Raw genomic sequence first — 21,997 nt, forward strand, 5'->3', positions numbered from 1 at the left:
ATCTCATCTCTGAAAATCAAATTAAAGCATACAACCTTGATACACTTGACTATTTCCAAACCACTTCTTGTCTAGCTTTTCTGAAGTTATCCAGACATTGCCACTTTAAAATCTTTCCGGTGTTACAAAGAACAGGACATAAAAAAACATCATCAATAACAATCCTTGTATTTTGTGTCTACTCTTAATAATTTTCTTCCTTGACTCACTCAATAAATATTTAAGTTCCTACTGTGTGTAGTACTCTGTGTGTAGTACTGCATGTAGTAAATGAAATTCTATATGGTTATGAATATATTTTACAAGGCACCCTGCCAGTTGCTAATGGGTATTCAAATACTCCTCAGGCTGATAAATCAGGACTTTCTTGGCTCACCCAAGCAACAGAAAGGGCTAGACTGGCTAGACTTCTGGCCTGGCCTCAGGGGCGGCTGCGTGTAGGGACTTGACTGTTGTTTTTTTCTTTTCTCTTCTTTGCTTTCTCTCTTGCACCCCCTTGTTCCACTTTCATCTTAATAGCTCCTATCTCTCTCTGCATACTGCATTCATTCAAGCTACCTATTCCCACAAGCATACAATTATAGCCACAGAGAACTCAGGACTTATACCTTTACAAATTTGTTTCTGGAGAGTAAATAAAAAATTTCCCAACCAGCTTCAGTTAAGTAGAAGAAACCTGCATGGCCTGAGGATGTGCCCAACGTTGGACCACGTGGATAGGTATTATTTGTTAGCCCACTCATGGTCATAAACCCATCTGTATGACCAGTAAAACAGGGTTTGTTACCAGAATGTGAGGTGTGGAGAGAAGAAAAAGGGTACAAAGTTATGTAAAGAATAGCAATTGCAAAAACAGCATTTCACTAACATTCCATTCCTAGGCATACCACGAGGAAAACCATGTACAATGATACACTGTTTATTTAAGAGCAGATGCAATTTCAGTTAAAAGTATAGAAAGCACATAATCACAAAAGCTAAAAGTAAAGTATCAATTTCCAAACATAATTTTAAAAATACCTAACCAATAATCATCAAGACTCAACTTAATACTCTGTTCTGTATTTACCTGACTCACAAGACTGGCATCGCCTTCCCCATTATGCCTCTTTTCTGCACCAATACTTCTCTCTCAGGTGACATGAAGTCAATTAATTCTTAATTTAAAGTCTTTCTTTCTTTGGTGTAATTATAACCTCCACGAGAGCAACGACAAATCCAGAGTCTAACAAAATGCCGAACACACAGTCAACACTGAAGAAATGTTGATTTAATGTATACAATAAGAAAGAAACAACAGTGTAATATAATATATGCATTCAAAACTTGCAAGAATTTTAAAGCTGATAATTATCAGGGTTGACTACGATCATAAAAAGAACATTTTTGTTCACTTCTGGTGAAATTGTAAATTGATACCACATTTTTAGAAGATAATTTAGCAATAGGACCTAGTGCTCAAAAATATTCAGAGCCTTTGAATTTTATTCAGGAACACATCTTAAGGAAATAGCCAATAATTCAGAGGCTACTGCAGCTAATGACTCTTCTATAATATTACCTCTTATTTCTTTTTAACCACCTCCATCCCCAGCTTTAAACTTTTTGCAAGAAAAAGGCAGGACCTGGTATCTCTCCTTGTGCAATTTTTTTAAAGACTGTAGACCAGTCTCTCTTACTCCTAAAGATTTGATCTCCTGACTTATTACCAATATCTCCAGCACTGCTTGTGTATTCTTAGTTGCTTCAATATTTGCACCATCGTTCCAAAGCCTCTCAGTTATTAAAGTTCTCTTCCATGGTTTTCTTCTCCATCCCACCTGAGCTATTCATTTCCATAAAAATTCCCTAGATATTGTCATGCTGTCCAACACCATAATCTAACTGAGCATTCTAACTCTTTGAACAACACCTCTGTTTTTACAATTAATCCCTTTTAAGATGTCCTTAGGAAGACTGTTAGAGTTAAGGTACTAAAATTCAAACAATTTTAGACCCTCCTGGACCTACACTCCACTTTGTCCTCCTCAGGCTCTTTCTTCCTCACCCATGAGATTCAATCTTCTGTTGTTCTAGACATACCCTTGTCCTTACCACATGGCTCAAATAAAATTGTGGTTAAAGCAACATTTTTTTTCCCATTTTTCCAGTACTTTATTTTTATAGTTTTTTAAAAAAGTATTACTTTGCATCAAATTAGACACTTTATTTTATTTTTTAAAAGTTTAACTTTTAAAAAGAATTTCAATTACAGTTTACATTCAATATTATTTTGTATTAGTTTCAGATGTACAGCAAAGTGGCTAGAAAATCTTGTAGATTACAGAGTGGTCCCCTTGCTGCTTGTACCCACCTGGCCCCATACATAGTTATCATGATATTATTGATTCTATATTCCCTATGCTGTAATCTACATCTCTGTGACTATCCTGTAACCATCAATTTGTAGCTGCTTAGCCCCTTTACCTTTTTACCCAGCCCCCAACCTCCTTCCCTCTGACCACTGTTAAGTTTGTTCTCTGTATGTATGAGTCTGTTTCTATTTTGTGAGTTTATTTGGTTCATTAGATTCCATATATAAGTAAAATCATATTCCATCTCTCTGTTGGAGCTGGGGAACAGTCTTGAGGTAGTAACCCTCCAGAAGAATATTTTCCCGGCTGGTGAACAAGGGTCTATGACGTGTTAGGTGTATTCAATTCAACTTCGAGACATATTCACAATGCAAGGTGAAAGGCACATAGGCTTTATTTAATTCACTTACAGTTCAGAGGAGTGGCTGACTCAGCCTAGGTTCAGCTTAGATTGGGGCCCCGAACGCCCTTGCTCAGTGGGACGAAGTCTCTAAGCATCTGTGATGTTCAGATGTCGGCAGGGAACAGCAGTAGAAGAAGGGGAGGGGGTCTTGATGCTTCAGCCCCTTAGATATTTATATGAGCTGGCTGTCATGCCTGTTTAAGTCTTGTTCAATAACAAGCTACAAGTTCAATAACATGTTTGCATACATTTTTTATATTAATTTTATCATTTTTAAAAACCCGCACTATCAAGCTCACAGCAGCCACACTTATCAACTCCTGGTCAAAACATGTTTACATCTTCACTCCTGTTCAAAACATGTTGACATCTCCTTTTGGAACTTGTGCAATAGCAAGTTTACTATGACAAGTCTGTCTGGAGAAAAATAGAGTGTGGTGACTGCTCATTAATTTCATGATTTTCAACCACAAGGGGGCTCTTATTGCATAAATTTTCCACTATTTTATACTTAGCTTTTTGCTTTCACATCAGTTTGCTCAGAGGCGAATAAGGTCGGTTGAGGCCCCAGGCGCAGAAGAAAATATTGGGCCCCTTAAAAAAAAAGAGAGAGACAGGGAAAATAAAAATACATGTTAACCATATTTTTAAATAAATAAAAAATATTATGTACTATTAATGTTAAAACTGCACATAGAAAACCAAACTTGGTGTCATTAGAAAAAAAGTGTAAAGTTGGGGTTTTGCGGGGCCCTTCAGAAGTCGGGGCCCAGGGCACACGCCTGGTGCCCCCGCCATTAAATCCACCTCTGAGTTTGCTAAATTTCCATCATCTCTCTTTTCCTCTTCTCTTTTATCTGATGTGCTCTCTTCCTACTTTGCTGAGAAAAATAGGAGAAATCAGAATGAAATTGCCACAAGCTCTCTCCCCCAGTTCAGCTACCAACCACTCCCCCTTGTCTTCTCTGCTCATCTATGCACGCTTGTGCACTATATTTCACCCCTGTGCTTACTCAGAAACACTGCTCCAACCAATCTTTCTTACACACATCATCAGTTTCTTTGCTTATACAGGATCATGTCCATTCATATAAAACATGCTGCTGTACTTTAAAATCTTTTAAAACATTCTTTATTCAACTTCCTTTTCCAGTTTCTGACCTCAGTTCTGCAATCCTTTACAATAAGCTTCTCAAAAGAATTGTATATTCTTGCTTTTACATGTTTTGCTTCCCATATTTGCTCTCGGTTTTTCTCCAGTCAGGCATTCCTCTCTGCCACTTCGGAGAAACAATAAAAATAATCCATGACCAACTTGTTTCTATGATTAGCAATCAGTTCTTAGTCTTCAGCTGACTTGGTTAATCCCTCTGTTCTGAGTCACTGTCTCCACCTTGCTCAGTATATATCACTCCTTTGTGGTTTTCTTCCTAGCTTCATGGTCATGTATATTTAGTCTTTTATTTTACTGGTTTCTCTACATATTCTGACTTTTAAATACTGGAATGCTCAAGGGACTCAGTTCTCAGACCTTTTTTCTTCCAGGGTTATTTTTATCTATTCTCATGGTTTTAAATACCATCTAAGTGCTGGTGACCACTTTAGCTACCATTTACCCACTTGCTCACTCCAATCCAGCCACTCTGGCCTCTTTGTTGTTCTTAAGCAAAATCCAAACTCAGGTCATTTGCATTGACACTACTGTATTTAGAATGCTTTTCCACCAGATATACATTAAGCTGTCTCCTTAACCCTTTAAGTTTTCTGTTTAAATAGCACATCAGATTAGATAGACCTTGCAATGCCACTCTATTTAAATTATAATCTTTATTTTAGAAACCTCTATTCTTATTTCTTACTTTTTATCTTCCGTAATTCTTATATGATATAATGTGTTTTTTGATCGTTTATTATATATTTTATTAGTATGTAAGCACCACAAGGGCAGGAATTTTATCTTTATCATTCAGAATGCTGCCTGCTGTATATTGATACTCAATACATTTTTGTCAAATAAATGAATAAATTTAAAAAAACCTATATGTAAGGTAAAAAAATAGGTGGCCGGTTGGCTCAGTGATAGAGCATTGGCCTGGCATGTGGCTTTTCTGGGTTCAATTCCTAGTCAAGGCACACAGAAGAAGCGACCATCTGCTTCTCCACTCCTCCCTCTCTCCCTTCTCTCTCTCTTTCTATCTCTCTCTTCTCTTCCAGCAGCCATGGCTTGGTTGAAGCAAGTTGGCCCTGGCACTGAGGATGGCTCCATGGCCTTTCCTCAGGTGCTAAAATAGCTCAGTTTCCAAGCAACGGAACAACATTCCAGATGAGTAGAGCATCACCCCATAAAGGCTTGCCAGTGGATCCTGGTTCGGGCGCACATGTAAGTCTGTCTCTCTGCCTCCCGCTTCTCCACTTAAGAATCCAATAATATAATATAACACTTAAATATCCAATAATATAATAATGTCTTAGTGATTTGTGGTAGAACTATATAATGAAACAAAAACAATAAAAATATACATAAAAAATATTTGGTAAAACAGAAATCTTTAAGCTATGTGTAAAATGAAGGAAAATAAGATTCAAATTTTCTTTAGAATGAAATAAATTTTGTTAAAATTTGCATACAATATTTTTTGTAATATAATGTATAATATTTCATTTTCATTATTAAATTTGCAAATTCATAAAAATAAAAAAATAGAAAGGAGTACAGAAGACTAATAATGCTAACAGTACAATGTAATATTTCTGCAAAAAGATTAGTTAATAATATTGGAATAGTAATGTAAATGAACAAAAGATAAAGCAGAATTACCATTTTTTGCTAATGGCATATTATATATAACTAGAAAACCTAAGTAAATTTGAAAAGCTATTAGAATAAAAAAATATCAGGAAGATAATGGTTTGAAAACATATTAAGCCAAAATAAATACCTCTCCAATATAAAAAAATTATCAATAAGAAAATAGTGTCAAAAAATAGATACTAGCCAAAAGAAAAAAATATTTTGAAAGAAACCATATAAAGAATATATAAGACCTATATGAAGACAATATGTAAGCTCTCTGAGGGTGGTGAAGAAGGTGATTTATACTGATTGGATGATGGTCTTTTTTTACTTTTGTTTATATGTGTAAGAGTTTTTTTTTAATTACATTTTATTAAGTGAGAGGCAAGAGGCAGGGAGGCAGGGAGGCCGTGACAGACTATCGCATGTGCCTCAACTGGGCTCCACCAGGCAAACCCCCTACAGGGCAATGCTCTGTCCATCTGGGGCTGCTGCTCTGTTGCTCAGCAACTGAGCTATTTCAGTGCCTGAGGAGAGGCCATGGTGCTATCCTCAGTGCCTAGGGCCAAATTGCTTGAACCATTTGAGTTATGGTTGTGGGAGAGGAGGAGAGAGATAGAGAAAGAAATGAGGTAAGGATAGAAGTAGAGAAGCAGATGTTTGCTTCTTCTGTGTGCACTGACTGGGAATTGAATCCAGCACTTCCACACGCTAGGTTGATGCTTTACTGCTGAGCCAACCAGCCAGGGCTAAGAGTTTTTAAAATGATGAATTCTATTCAGTTGTGTTTTAAATTCCAGTAGTTTGAATAACCCCTTATAAAATGCGTATCTGTGGTAAATGAGTAAGGAAGTCTGCTCAAAAAAACTTTTTAAAGATTTATTCATTTTACAGAGGAGAGAGAGAGAAGGAGAGAGAGAGAGAGAAAGAAGGGGGAAGAGCAGGAAGCATCAACTCTTTTATGTGAGTTGACTAGGCAAACCCAGGGTTTCAAACCAGTAACCTCTGAGTTCCAAGTTGGTGCTTTATCCACTGTGCCACCACAGGTCAGGCCCTGTTCAACAAAACTTTAGAAGACAGATACCAAACAAATAAAATTAGTTTTTAATTTGATAATTGTTAATCTGTAGTAGTTCGAGAGAGAGAGAGAGAGAGAGAGAGAGAGAAAGAGAGAGAGAGAGACAGAGGGAAGTACAGATAGACAGGAAGGGAGAGAGATGAGAAGCATCAATTCTTTGCTACGGCACTTTAGTTGTTCATTGATTGCTTCCTCATATGTGCCTTGACCCGTGGAGCTGCAGCAGAGCGAGTGACCCCTTGCTCAAGCCAGCGACCTTGGGCTCAAGCTGGTGAACCTTGTTCAAGCCAGATAAGCCTGTGTTCAAGTCTGCGACCTCAGGGATTCAAACCTGGGTCCTCTACATCCCAGTCCAATGCTCTATCCATTGTGCCACTGCCTGATCAGGCTGTAGCAGTTCTCTCTTACAATAATCAGATACTGGTAGTTGATTTAAGAGCCACTCTTAAATAATGATACAAAACATGTATTCTGTGATAAACTATTGTGAATCTTATTGCCCTTTTTAGTAAAAGGACATGCAATTGTCTCATCTGTGGAATCAACTTTACTTCACAACAATTTTTTAAAATTATTTTTATTTATTTATTCATTTTAGAGAGAGAGAGAGAGAGAAGAGGGGGAGGAGCAGGAAGCTTCAACTCCCATATGTGCCTTGACCGGGCAAGGCCAGGGTTTTGAACCGGCAATCTCAGCATTTCAGGTCGACGCTTTATCCACTGCGCCACCACAGGTCAGGCTACTTCACAACAATTTTAAAGGTATAGAATTTAATGTTAGAATGTTTCCACTGTCAATTTTTTCTTTTCTTATTGAAAATTGGCACTTAAGAAAAGGCTTCCCTGATCTTATGTTCCAAAGCTGAAAAAAACAGTTTCACCTAGTTTATGCTCCGTCAGTGATACAGGGATGAAAGTAATTTAGATTGTTAGAACAACCCTTTGTAATTGGTGTTATTATTTTATTATATCGCTTTTGTGGATGAAAACTTGGGGCTTGAAGGAAGGATGTCACCAGGGGAAGGTTTTAGAACCAGAGAGAATACCCAGAAACAAAGCCGGCAGTGAGATTTACTGAATGAATTACTTCTTAATTTCTCAGTGATGGTAAATCAAAGAAAGAGACAGGAAACACATAAAGGTCACTAATTATGTACTTTTGACTAAGTCATTTAATCCTGACAATAATCTCACGAGTTGAAAAACATTATACTGATTTGACAAATGGGAAAATAGAGTCTCAGCTAGGTTACGTAATTTGTTCCTGTTCTCACTTATTGGAAGGGCAAGAGTGACATAGCCACTCTTGTGCTGTTAACTTTTGTAAAACTGAATCCGGATTTAAAGCTTGGTAAACTACCGAAAGACACACACATACAAAAGTGAACACTTGGAAGGACATTCAATGTTTGAATACGTAGATTCAACATTATAAAGATAATTTGAAACTAGTTTTTAAATGTAATGTCCCCCAAGCAGTTTTTTTAGAACTAGAAAGCTAATTCTAAATTTTATATAAAATAATAAACAAATAAGACAATTTCAAAAAGAACACATGGGCAAAACCTTTAAATCCAAAATCATGGAAAGTAGATTAAAAAGTTTAAGAAAAAAATTTCTGTGTGGCAAAGAGAAAAAGAAAAAACATTGAACAAACACCATAAACAAAGTTAAAGGTAAAGGACAAACAAGTTCAAATTATTTGAAAGTTTGGTAGACCCTCATCCATCAGTGATTGGAACATAGATTCAAGTCCTATGTCAGGCAGTTTAGCCACACCAATTAATAGTAAAATGCATGTACATGCTGCCCCACAAATCTCATTTTTAATATATTTCAGTTACTATATATACTAAACATAGTGACTACTATATGACAGTTACTAAAGTTAAGTAATATTAAAAAAATATATAAATATATTAGTTGCAACATTGGAATAATAAACGGTTGGAAATAACTCAATTTTTTTTTAAAAAGAGAAACACAGCCAAATGAGGGGATGCTACTCTGCAGATACAGAAAATAAGAGAAAGTATACTGATATGAAAAATTTTCCAAGATATGCTTACTTTAAAAAGTAGTGGGTTGGCCCTGGCTGGTTGGCTCAGCGGTAGAGCGTCGACCTGGCGTGCGGGGGACCCGGGTTAGATTCCCGGCCAGGGCACATAGGAGAAGCGCACATTTGCTTCTCCACCCCCCCTCCTTCCTCTCTGTCTCTCTCTTCCCCTCCCAAGGCTCCATTGGAGCAAAGATGGCCCGGGCGCTGGGGATGGCTCCTTGGACTCTGCCCCAGGCGCTAGAGTGGCTCTGGTCGCGGCAGAGCGATGCCCCAGAGGGGCAGAGCATCTCCCCCTGGTGGGCAGAGCGGCTCCCCTGGTGGGCGTGCCGGGTGGATCCCGGTCGGGCGCATGCGGGAGTCTGTCTGACTGTCTCTCCCCGTTTCCAGCTTCAGAAAAATACAAAAAATAAAATAAAATAAAATAAAAGTAGTGGGTTACCTTTAGATAACAAACAGATAAAAATAAAAACATATCTTAATGGAATAAGCACTTTAAAAACCTCTGAAAGGACACCCAACAAACAAAAGTGGTTATTTCTGGGAGTGGAATGGACTCTGGGACATGGCTTTTCAGTGAGTTTTTATACTGTTTGATTGGAAATCATGATAGTTATTAGCTATTTAAATATAAGTATATAATCTTCCTTTTTTATTAATTAATTATAATTTAACTGTAAAAATGGATCACAACTTTTAAAGAAACTATATATTTACCCACAGCCCTATTTGTAAGCACTTTTATATTAGGTGTTAGGCCAAGATTGGCTTACTTCAAAAGCACGAAGTTGAGCCTAGCTACTTAATGAACTTGTAGCATCCACGGGTTCAACTCTGCTATTTGGAAACCCCAGCCCGTAAGTGGGAACCAAGAGGCATCCTCTGATCATGACAACTTTATGAGGATTTTCAACTCATCAAAGTCAGGGTCATTATCAATTCTGAAAGAACAGGGTAACTCACGGTCTGGGAAAGTACAGACTTGTTCTGGTTAACTTCTGTGACCCATTCTTTTGGAGAGTGAGCATAAATAGACTGTGACCTGTTTTGAAGTGAAAACATGGATTCAAGGCAATTCATATCTCCATGTTTTCCTCTACAACCTACATCATAAATAAAATTCAGATCGTCCTAGTATTCTAAAACACTAATACTGAGTATGACACATGATATTTAAAAGTTTATTAATTTCATTTACAAGAAGACCCAGAAAAATAGCAGTATTATTAAAGTTAACAGTCCTCTCTAGTGGGATATACAGTAGTCTCATGGCAGTACTAATTTATAGGATTTTATATAGACGTGAATATCTATAGTATGTGGTCATTCATTATATTCATACTGATATGTACTCAAGAAGACTGTTGGAAGAATGAAAAAAAATACATGTAAAGCAGTTGGCATGAATTTGAGTCATTCACTTACTTCCAGACTAGTGAACAGAACTCATTTGCTTAGCCGTAATAAAACCAACTCAATTCTCCTATCTTCTATATAGTAATAAGTTGTTAACCAAGAGTTCAGAACATTATTAACCAACTATCTAATGTAGTCTGAAAACTTACATTTTTACCATCGTCATTAAAATTTATAGTAATGCATGTTTACCGAGTGATCTTGATCTTGAGAAGTAATTTCTAGTCTGACCACAAGCACTACTGATTCCACAAATGACACACAGTAATTTGAAAGAAATCAGTTTGAATGTAGAAAACATCCTGTCAGAGCACACCTGCTCTGCGAGGGATGATGTCGGCGGTGAGATCCCTAAGGTGAAAGAAGCCTGAGGAGTCGAGGCAAGTGGTGCATGCTTCAAGTTTTATTCTTGCTTCATTCTGCAGCTCCTAGGCTACCAGTGCAGGCGAGGGTGTATACAGGGCTTATAGACATAGTGACTAGGTACCAACATTACATCAACCGTTTTATCAGTGTGGTGATGCTAACTTGCTGTGTTAGCTAGCCCGTGCCCTAAAAGGCAGTCTTCTGGGTGCCTGACCTAAAAGCACCTGAGAACCAAGGCTAAACTAGTCCAAATGTACAGGGGAGCTGGCACCCAAGTGGGCTGGCCAGCCCAGGAGACCTGGTGATGCTTGCAGTTTCTCATGAGAACTAGAGCTCACATCCTGGCTCTACCCTTACAGGATGGGGGCTTTGGTTCGCAGACTAGCTCTCTGGGCCCAAAGGCTACAACAGTACAAGGAACAATATCCTACTACCAAACAGATGGTCACTAAGGCAATGACAAATAAGACCCAACTCTAGGTGTTTCCGACATGGTTCTACCAGGTGGTCAGGGGGCCGTCTTGTGCCATCTGTATGGCTTGCACTTCTTCATTCATCTCTGTCAGAGCTTCCTTCACTTGCTCTTGATTGTCAGGGATGTATACACAACATTCTGTATGCAGAAAGGCACACGTTCCCCCTTAGGAAGCAGTTAGAAGGTCTAAGGCCATTCTATTCTGTAACACTACCTTTCTCATCTGGGTGGGGTTTTATCAAGCAGCAGGGAAAGGGCCTGCTGAGCAACATTCAAGGGTAAAACAGTATGCCAGGCTAAGGCTTCTCCCTGTAATTCCACATCAATGGTTCTTCCTTCAGGGAGAAATATTGCAAGGGGTTAAAGCCACTATGCAGGCCTCTTTGCCTGATGCCAGCAGTGATAAACAGTGTCCCCCTTGAAGAGCCAGTGAGTTAGTGTATGTAGAATGCATCCCCTGACATATGGGCATCCCTAGGTACATTGACCAGTTCAATGTCCAGGCAAGTAAAGCCAGCCATAATGTCCACAAACCCATAAGTATTCAACCAGAAGTGTCCACGCTGGGCGTGAGACTGCTAAGTCAACAGCTTGTCCTTCAGCAGATTGTTATATTGCTCTATCGTTCCCACCACCTGGGGCTGGTATGGGACACGCAGCCCCTATTCTATATCCTGTTCCTTAGCCCAAGACTGTGCCCTGTGCCTTACAAAATGGGTTCCTTGGTCACTACTAATCCTGAGGGTCTCCCATAAGTGGCACAGAAATTCTCCAGGGCATGAATAGTGTTGGTCTGGCCGGCTGCCTGAGTAGGGTGAGCATTCCCTAAGGTATCCAACCAGAAGGAAATCAGTGAGTTTTGTCCTAGTCAGTGTCCGACCATCCCATCATGTAATGGGGACATGAACCACAGAAATGTTGAGACACAGTTCGCAAGAGGTCCAGCCAACCATTCATTTGGGGGTGGGATCATGTTCTATACAGAAAGGCACCTGATCTAATAATTTCACATGTTGCCTAACCATCATCCCCAGCCATTATAAATGGCAGACCCCAGGAGTGGTAGGGGATTATGATGATTATGCCAGAGAAGGGCTTCCACAACCTGTTGCCACTGGTTTCATTCTTGACTGGTCTGATCCCAGTGCTTCAAGGCAGTCCAATTGGTGAGGGTGGCCAGAGAAATTCACCATGGCACTTCCTCCTCAGCTTCAACGGGCAGCTCTGTGTATACCCAACACAGAGAAACATGTGCACATCAGTGAAGGTATGGGCCCAGGACAGCAAACTATATCCACTATGCAAGCTGGTCAGAGAGAAAGGAGAGATAACGAAACAATTAGAAGTCCCTCCCATCCTGGAGTATATATGCCATTTTCCTATCCTGGGACAGGAGGGTTGCTGCGAGCAGTGCGGCTCTGGGCCTATGGTACCAAACCTTTTCTCTTAGTGGCAGAGATGAGTGTGGAGGGATCTCCTGTATCATTAGCAAGGGTAGAGGCCACAGGTGTATGAGGGGCATCCCTTGTAAAACACTTCTTTTCCCATCAGAGGGTAAGGCAACGGTGAGTAGTTCAGGCCAGTGAGATGCCTGTAGCCATACAGTCACTGCTGCTCTTGCTCTTCCCCTAGGCCCCAAGGCTCTAGCAAGGCCATCCAGGGGGTCTCTGCTTGCAATTCCCATGGAAATGTCCATTGTTTCTGTTGTCCTTCAACAAAGACCTCAACTGCAGGTAACAAGAGTCCACCTGCGTAGGTAGAGGCAACAGCTCTTTCAAGACCTTACCTGCTGGTATGCACACTCATAGAGCACCAGGTGCTCTCATGGCGACCATCCGGTTTTTCTGGGCTGCTCATTTAACAACCTGACAGCTAAAGGGTAGCCCACTCAGCCCAGCTGGGCGTGGGGCTGCTCAGTCAACAGCTTGTCCTTCAGCAGACTGTTATATTGCTCTATCGTTCCCACCACCTGGGGCTGGTATGGGACACGCAGCCCCTATTCTATATCCTGTTCCTTAGCCCAAGACTGTGCCCTGTGCCTTACAAAATGGGTTCCTTGGTCACTACTAATCATGAGGGTCTCCCATAAGTGGCACACAAATTCTCCAGGGCATGAATAGTGTTGGCCTGGCCGGCTGCCTGAGTAGGGCAAGCATTCCTTAAACCTGTAACTGTCAGTAGCAGTAAAGGTATACTCGTACCTTCATACAGCAGGCAGGGGGCCAATGTAACCAACCTGCCAAGGATGCAGGGGTCTTAACCCCTTCTCAACCTATCCTGGAACAACTGGTAGTCTCTAGCTGCACGGAAAATGCTTGGCACAGGCCTCAGATTCATGCTCAGCAGCCTATAGGTCAGCAGTACTGACAATCAAACCCCAGTGTTCAGCCAAGGGCCACAGGGTTCAAGGCCCTGTATGACTTGTCTTCTTATGCAGCTGCACAGCTTGGTCTCCACTAGGAAGGATGAGACTCAATTGTAGCCAAGGCATCTGCCTCATTATTTCCAGGAGTCTACAAAGGGCGGTGCCTGGGAGCATGGTATATCACTGCCCCCCTTCTTCTGCCGTCTTTCCCCAAGCTCTTCCTACATGGGTCGGCCCCATAGTGGTCGGCCCCCAACAACCCATTGCTGGACAGCCCATTGAGGAAGCTACAAAGTAAGGCCAAGATGGACGGCCCAGCTATCAGTGCAAACATGCACTTGGCCTTGCTCATACATCAAGACTAGTCAGACAGCCCAGAGTTTCACCCACTGGCTGCTCTGGCCTAGCCCTCTCTCAAACCACAAGTTATCTGTGTCTTGGCTCGCTCCCATCGCAGTCCAGGTGGGAGGATTTCCTCTACTGGATCCATTCGTATACCAGGCATTTGGTGATATGGGAGGCATTCCTTCACAATAGAGACTGGCGGTGACATCAATCTGGCAACAGCATCTGGCAACTCAGCAAAGGTAATGGGGTTCAATACCTGTTGCAACTCTTGATTCAAAGGGCTAATATTCAGCACAGCCCTCTGTTCCAGATAGGCACCCCACTTAGCCAAAGTGAGGGTTTACAGTACACCGGACTTGGGTGTGGACACCCACAAGTGCAGCCATCCTGCTATCGGGTAGTCAGTGCAGACCTGCACCTGCCTTGCAAAGTAATAGGCTCACAGGCCTACAAAGCTGCATAGATAGCTGATAGCTGTTTCTCCACCAAAGAGTAGCAGACCTCAAAACCTTTCCACAACTGAGACCAGAAGCCTATTGGCATATATTCTTGTCCCAACTTCTGCCATAGGCCCCATCCAAACCTATCAGGGGTTATAGTAACATCTAATTGGAAAGGCTTTATGGCATCAGCCATTCGTAGGGCTTGGCATCCTTAAAAGCCCATTCTGCTTCTTCAAACCAATCCCACACTTCCCCTCTCCTGCACAGCTGGCACAGAGGGTGGATGATCTTGGCTAGATGGGGAATGAACACATGCCAATACACCAGAAGACCTACAAAGGTCTGCAACTATTTGACTGTCTGCGGTCGAGGGAAGGCTTGAACCTTATCTATTACAGTATCAGGGATCACTTTGGTCTTACCTGACCAGAAAACTCCCAAGAAGTTGACAGACAATCCAGGTCCCTGGTCCTTGGAGTCGTTGGCTGCCCATCCCCATTCCTGCAGCACTTGCCACAACCCGGTTGCAGCTGCTTCTAGATCTGCAAGAGAATCAGCGGTTAGCATCAAGTCATCAGTGTAGTGGAACAATGACACCATAGAGGGTTTTGTTTCTGGTGGCTATGTCCTTGGTAACCAGACCATGACAAATGGTTGGGCTATGAAAATAGCCCTGAAACAAAACAATAAAAGTTCATTGGCAATCTTCCCAAGTGAAGGCAAACTGTTCCTGGCTCTCTGGAGCAATGTCTATGGAGAAAAAAGCATTTACCAAGTCCACTGCATAATGGTAAGTTCCCAGGGTGACACTTATCCAGGTGAGCTTATCCATCAAGTCTAAAATAGAAAGCACTGCTGCATGCAATGGTGGTGTGATCTTGTTCAATTCTCAACAGTCAACTGTCATGCACCATGTTCCGTCTGGCTTTTGTACTGGCTATACCAGCGAAGTGAAAGGGCTATGGGTTGGTTGGATGACACTTGCTTCTTTCAACTTCAAGATAGTCTGCCCAATCTCCTCATGCCCTCCTGGTAGCTGATATTGTTGGATCTGCACAATGTGTTGGAGTTGTGGTAGTACTACTGGTGCGTGTAGATGCCCTTGCACAACTGTCCTCATGACCTGCACACACAACCAGAACTCTGTCTGTGTGGTAGATACTGTAAGACCCTGCAGAATATAAACGCCCAGAATGTTCTCTGGAAGGGGAGAAATATATACAACATAAGCTTGAGGAGGCGACCAGCTAATACCCAATCCCAAAGTAAACCTTCTGATTTGTTGGCCTCTATACCCCTCAATATATGAAACTGGGCCTTCAAAACGTTCTGGTTACCATAGAGAAGGGTACAGTCAAACCCAGTGTCCACTAGGGCCAGGACACACTGGATATTTTGGAGGGGATCATGGATCGTCACTTCCATGTGTGGCTCCTAGTCACTGGGCTCCTCTGCCAACCTGGCACCTTGGCCAGCACCACAGTCCAACAGGGAATGTGGTTCCACAAAATCTTGGAGTCTGGCCCTGGCCAGTTGGTTCATTAGTAGAGCTTCAGCCCAGTGTGTGAAAGTCCCCGGTTTGATTCCTGGCCAGGGCACATAGGAGAAATGACCATCTGCTTCTCCACCCCTCCCCTTCTCCCTTCTCTGTCTCTCACTCTATCTCTCTCTCTTTTTTTCTCTTCCCACAGCCATGGCTCGAATGGATAGAGCAAGTTGGCCCCAGGCACTGAGGATAGCTTTATGGTCTTGTCTTAGGTACTAAAATAGCTCAGTTGCCGAGCAACAGAGCAGCAGCTCCAGATGGACAGGGCATTGCCTGGTAGGGGGCTTAGCTGGTGAATCCCAGTCAGGGCACATGTGGGAGTCTGTCTCTCTGCCTCCCTGACTCTTAAAAAATAAATCCTGGAGTCTTAGTTCCCGGGAATTCTTTGGCTTTTGGCCTACTTGCAGTTTCTCATGAGAACCAGAGCTCATTTCTCAGCTTTCTCTATGAAGGTCCTCACATATCCTCATTTTTAATGATAAAATTGAAAAGTAAATATAAAAAGAAGAAAAGATTATTTAATGACTAACATAATAAAAAAACACTTTGCTCCATGTTTGTTCATTCAATCCACACTCATCAAACATATAAATATATTGAATATTCTCTTGTGTCGTGAATGATGTTGAGTGCTTAGAATAATATAATGTTGAAATCGATGACAAAGGAAGTAAGAACATACAATAGAGTAAAAACAGTCTTGTCAATAAATAAGTTTGGGAAATCAGACAAATACATGTGAAAACTAAAACTAGACCACCTTCTTACACCATATAGAAAAATAAACTCAAAATAGATGACAGACTTACACATAAGATCTGAAACCATAAAACTTCTAGAAGAAAACAAGCATTAGAATTTATAGCAATTTATCATTCTTTTCTGACATATCTCCTCAAGCAAGGAAAACAGAAGAAAAAATAAACTCTGATAGTCTGCTTGGGCTACCATAACAAAATAGCATAAACTGAGTGATTTAAATAACAAGTATTTATTTCTCACAGTTCAAGAGACCTGGAAGGTCCAAGATCAAGGCACTAGCCTTGATCTTGGTGAATTTCAGATGAGAGTTCCTTCCTTGGGTTGTAGATGGTTGCCTTCTCTCTGTGTCCCAACCTGAATCTTCTTTGGTACATCAGGAAAGTGAAGGGAGAGAAAAGCAAGCTCTCTGATGTCTCTTCTTATAAGAGCACAAATCTCATCATTAAGGTCCTGCCCTCATAATCTCATCTAATTCTAATTATCTCCCAAAAGCCTCATCTCAAATACTGTCACATTGGGGATATGGCATCAACATATGAAGTTGGGCAATCATGACTCAGTCCATAACAGTGACTTGGGACAAGGAGCAGGGGAGTAACTCCCACCAGCCAGAAAAATAAGGTCCATGGCACTCTAAAAACACTAACTCACAAACCCATCACAGTAAATGTTGCCTTATAAATTTGGAATTTGTCAATATATAATTGGTACATAAAGCCATAATTCTAGATAAGTTCACCTATATAATAAGTTTAGAAAGTGAAGAGGTTTAAGGACTGTGCCCTAGAGAATACAAATACTTAAAATTTATGGAGATAACCAGCAATAGAAACTAAAAATCTGTCCAGAGAGCTGGAAGGAGAACCAAGAAAGTGATATTCCTAAATCAAAGGAATAAAATGTTTAAAGACGGTGAGAACTAAGTACCTGGTTTTGTTCAAAAATATGATTTGAGAACTGAACAGTTTTTGTCAATATGGAGATAGCAGATGACTTTAACACGTGTCAGAGGTGGGGAGAAAACCTTGGGTAAAGTGGGTTCAAGAAAGAATAGAGGATGCAGATAAGAAATGTGTATAATACCTTTAGGCAGATTTTCTGGAGACATTTTTGTAAATAAGACAAAAGAATGAGTCTTTGCTAAGGAGGCTATTTTATTAGGTAATCTTTGTAGCTTAGAAAAACGATGATTCAATGGAGTATTTGCAAGACCAACATCTTGAAGTAGGAAAGAAAGGATGGGATACTGAGTACGAGTGGAGGAAGCATCAGCTGTGAGCAACGACAGTTCATCTGTTGCACTAGGAGTGAAGTCATGGTCCATGCATTGGGGAAATGTGATAGTGGCATTATATGGAAATGCCAGCAACTTGCCTGTTTTCTCAATGAAAATAGGAGATGAAGGGTTATCAAGACAGGGTGAAGAGAAAACATTACGTATTAAAACTTTGAGACAAAAGAATAAAAGAAATTACTGTCTAAACTATTAGAGAGTAAATTAACTTGGGATAAACATATAATGGGTTTGTCACCACAAGGACTGCCTGAAGTTAATGGTCATGAATGTGAAATAGGAATAGTCAGCATCGCCTGACCAGGTGGTGGCGCAGTGGATCGAGTGTCGGACTAGGATGCAGAGGACCCAGGTTCGAGACCCTGAGGTCACCAGCTTGAGCGTGGGCTCATCTAGTTTGAGCAAAAAGCTCACCAGCTTGGACCCAAGGTCGCTGGCTCGAGCAAGGAGTTACTCGGTCTGCTGAAGACCCGCTTCTCATCTCTCTCTGTCCCTGTCTATCCCTCTCTCTGACTCTCTCTCTGTCCCTGAAAAAATAAAAAAATTAAAACAAAAAAACAAAAAAACAGTCAGCATCATTGTGCATTTTTTCAGGTACATTCCGCTGCCCAAATGCAGGCACAGGGGGGATGATGTTAGATTAAATCCGGAACTGGTTGTTTGTATCTGTAACAGCACATTTTCCTATATGTCGATATATTGGTTATTGTTTGTAATAATTTTCAGTAGATGTAAGTTTTCCAGATAGATTCTCATATTTTCTACAAATAGTAACAGTTTTACAGCCTTAATTCTGTCTTCAGTTTTTTTTCCTTTGCACTGCCTTGAAACCCAAGAACAATGTTAAAAAATATTTGTAATATTCAATAGTTGCATCATGGTCCTTTCCCTTACTTTAGTAGAAATCCTTTAATATTCTCTCTTTAAACATAGTTTTCAGGCTGAGATAGTTATTATGTCTTGTTAAGGAAGTATTCATATTTTCTTAGATAATTGATAGGTTTTATTTTCTTTTAAATGACTGTTAATGTTTTCAGATGTCTTTTTGATGTCTCTAGATATAATCCATGTTTTTTTTATATTTTGATCTTTCCACATGATTATTTGCCTGAATAAATTTAATAATGTTAAGTTATCCTTACATTCTTGTATTCAGGATTTATAAGTAATATTTCTTTTTTTATGTGCAAATTTTGTTAAGTTTTGGTTCCAGCACCATTTGTTTTTACACAATTTAATTGGAAAATACTTTAAAGATTTTATCTATTGAATTTTTTAGAGAGTGGAGAGAAAGAGAGAGAGAAAGGTAGCACGGGAGGAGCAGGAAGCATCAACTCCCTTCTCGTATGGACCTTGACTGAGCAGACGTGGGGTTTTGAAGCAGTGACCTCAGAATTCCAGGTCGACACTATCCACTGTGCCACCACAGGTCAGGGGAAATATTCATATTTTTAATGCTTTTTAGTGGTTATCATATGAATTATCTACTCTTTAAAAGTTTGATAAAATTTCCTTAGAAAAATCATTGGCTTGGTAATTTGTTGGGAAATTGACAATTTTTACAATTTCTTCTCTTTCAATTTTCTACGTCTTGTAGGTACAGATTTTGCAAATCATATTTACTACCAAAAGTATTCATTTTACCTGCATATTCATATGTATCTTCCTCCAGTAGAGCATGCATTCTCAATGGGACAATCAATATATCTTTGATATTACAATGATTTGTGGCCTTCAAAATCTCCACCCCCTTGACAAAATATTATCTTTTAGAAATTAATTTTTCTTACAAGGGGGAAATGAAATTAAGTGTACTTCTTAGAGGAGCAAAATAAAAAAATAATAAAGACATTATAGTAGACTAGCTTTTAGGATTATATTAACATTAACTGTTTCTGTGCTTACTTTGTTATTTCATATTTTTGTATTTATATATTTTTCTCTTAATTTAACAATTATTTTAGATATTTAATTTCCATAATTTAAAAAAATTCACAGTTTTTGGAATGATTTATTAATTCTAATCACTTTTCTTTCCTAGCTCATTCATTTTTTCTTCTAAATTACTTAGCTCTTTTCTTCTGTTTTCCTTCTGTTTTTCTACCTTTTTGAGTTAATTAAATGCTTATTTAATTAAATAAGTTAATGCTGTGTCACAGAATTCAAAGCAGTATTTTCATTTATCAATGTTTACTATAAGTCATACAATTTTTAAAAAAGATTTTATTTATTGTTTTTACAGAGTGGGGGTAGAGAGTGAGAAGTATCAACTCATAATGGCTTCACTTTAGTTGCTCATTGCTTGCTTTGCTGCATGTGCCTTGACCAGGCAAGCCCTCAGTTTCCTCTTAGCATTCCAAGTCAACTCTCTATGTGCTGCACCGCCACAAGCCAAGCAAAAATCATATAATTTTGTTCAAAAGAGTATTTAAGGAGTTTTTTGTTTATAAATTCTAGGTGGAGAAATTTTTCTGATTTTTAAAATTTATTTCTAATTTTATTGTACTGTAATCATAGAATCTTTTTCATAATTTAAAGTGAATTTGTACATTGATTTGAGAGAGAGAAAGAGAGGAAGGTAAGGGGAGAAGGGAGCGCGCGAGAGAAGCATCAACTCATTGCTTTACTTACTGGTTCCATTAAATTGTAGACTCATTGAGTGTTTCTCATATGCGCCCTGACTCAGAGTCAAACCCATGACCTCTGGCACACTAGATGGATGCCAAGGCCTATTCATAATTCTTTTTTTAGATTTTATTGAAGTTTCTTTATGGCCTAATATAAGGCTATTTTTTTTCTGAATAAAATATTAGTCTTTAAAAAGAATACATAACATTTACTTTTGAGGTACAGAGTCTGATATATCCAAAGTTAAACTAAGAAAGATGAGTAAAGTTCTTCTATTTTTGATCTCCTTCTGATTATGTCTTTCTATCTCCTGTGATACTTATGTAAGTTGTGCTATGATGCATCCAGTTTATAAATATTGTATTTATCTTTTACCTGTTCATTGTCTGATATCAAGGTCAAACTTCTGTTTATTATTATTATTATTATTACTTTTGTATATTGGAAGGGATGGGGCATTCATTATCTTGGTAAAACCTTGATTTTCCTATTCCTTTTCCTTTTTTTTTTTTTTTGTTTTTTTTAGTTAGAGAGACAGATAGGGACAGACAGACAGGAGGGAGAAGTAAGAAGGATAAACTCATAGTTGCAGCACCTTAGTTGTTCAGTGGCACTTTATTTGTTCATTGATTGCTTTTTCATATATACCTTGACCAGGGGCTACAGCAGAGCCAGTGACCCCTTGCTCAAGCCAGTGACCTTAGGCTCAAGCCAGTGATCTTTGGGCTCAAGCCAGCGACCATGGAGTCATGTCTATGATCCACACTCAAGCCAGTGATCCCATGCTCAAGCTGGTTGGTCCTGCACTCAAGCTGGTGACCTTGGGGTTTCAAACCTGGGTCCTCTGTGTCCCAGGCTGATGCTCTATCCACTGCACCATCGCTTGCTTAGGCAATTTTCCTTTTGCTTTGAGCCATCCCAAATCTTTTTAAAAAGTATCTTGTATTAAGTGTTGCTTTTAACTCAATCTGAAGATTCTTTTAAAAACAACAGAGATTCCAAAATGGCTGTAAAGTAGGTGAATGCTTCACTCACCTGCTTCTGGCCACAAACCTGATTTACAGCTAAATTACAATGCAACCAATCTGAACAACCAACTGAAAGACAGTTGAAAACTGAGATGTAATAACCAAAGATTTGCAGAAAAAAACACTTAGAGCAGTGGTCCCCAACTTTTTTTTGGCCCACGGACTGGTTTAATGTCAGAAAATATTTTCCTGGACCGGCCTTTAGGGTGGAACGGATAAATGCACAAAATGAAATTATGCGACCAGCGTAAAAACTGTGGTATTTTAAAATATAATTGTCGAACTTATGAGACAAGTGTGAAGAGTGAGTCTTAGACGGATGTAACAGACGGAATCTGGTCATTTAAAAAAAATAAAACATTGTTCAGACTTAAATATAAATAAAACGAAAATAATGTAAGTTATTTAGTCTTTCTCTGCGGACCGGTACCAAATGGCCCACGGACCGGTACTGGTCCGCGGCCCGGGGGTTGGGGACCATTGACTTAGAGATTGATAAGGGTGGATATGCAGAAAGGGCTGGCCCTCTGACACAGTTGTGGCAGCAGCACTCCCTCTCTTGAAAGGCTCTCAACTCCAAGCAGGGGTCCCTGACACAGAGCAGGGAAGCTGGAAGAGGTGCTTGCAAATCAATTGTTGGTA

The sequence above is a fragment of the Saccopteryx leptura genome, chromosome 3 (assembly GCF_036850995.1).
Source record: "Saccopteryx leptura isolate mSacLep1 chromosome 3, mSacLep1_pri_phased_curated, whole genome shotgun sequence".
In the NCBI taxonomy this organism is placed as follows: domain Eukaryota; kingdom Metazoa; phylum Chordata; class Mammalia; order Chiroptera; family Emballonuridae; genus Saccopteryx; species Saccopteryx leptura.